We start from the raw sequence: 756 nt of genomic DNA, 5'->3' as shown, positions 1-756 counted from the left end.
CAGCTGTGGAGAATTTCCTTTGAACCCAAAAAACTAAAAAAGAGGTAAACCCTAAACCCTAAACCCTAAACCCTAAAACCCTAAACCCTAAACCCTAGAAAGGCTAAACCCTAGAAACCTAAACCCTAAACCCTAAACCCTAGAAAGGCTAAACCCTAAACCCTAAATACCTAAACCCTAAGCCATAAAACCCTAAACCCTACACCCTAAACCCTAAACCCTAGAGAGGCTAAACCCTAAACCCTAAAAACCTAAACCCTAAACCCTAGAAACCTAAACCCTAAACCCTAAATCCTAGAAAGGCTAAACCCTAAACCCTGAAACACTAAACCCTAAAGCCTAAACAATGAAAAACCCTAAACCGTAAACCCTACATCTATTTGTATGCAGAACTTTATTATTATTATAGACAGCAGAAGTATAATATAAATGAAAAAGGAGACAAAATAAATAAAAAAAAATAAAAATAAATAAATAAAAAAGATAATGTAGTAACACAGAACCCTGAAGTTGTTGCTGCTACTTTCCTCTGCTGTTGCTGCTGCTTTTGCTGTTCCCGCTGCTGCTGCTCCTGCTGCTGCTGCTGTTGCTGCTGCTGTTGCTGCTGCTGCTGCTGCTGCTGCTGCTGCTGCTGCTGCAGGCAGTTTCTGCTGCAGACAGATCTCCGTACTGTTTGTAAATGGACGTCCGAGCGGCTAGCAGCAGATTTGCTTCCTCCTGGTGGTGTTGCTGCTGATGCTGCTGCAGTTGCTGCAG

This window comes from Eimeria mitis, genomic scaffold (assembly GCF_000499745.2).
Source record: "Eimeria mitis Houghton genomic scaffold, Emh_scaff465, whole genome shotgun sequence".
Lineage (NCBI taxonomy): Eukaryota > Apicomplexa > Conoidasida > Eucoccidiorida > Eimeriidae > Eimeria > Eimeria mitis.
The sequence above is the reverse complement of the archived record's forward strand: the minus strand, read 5'-3'. Positions refer to the sequence as shown.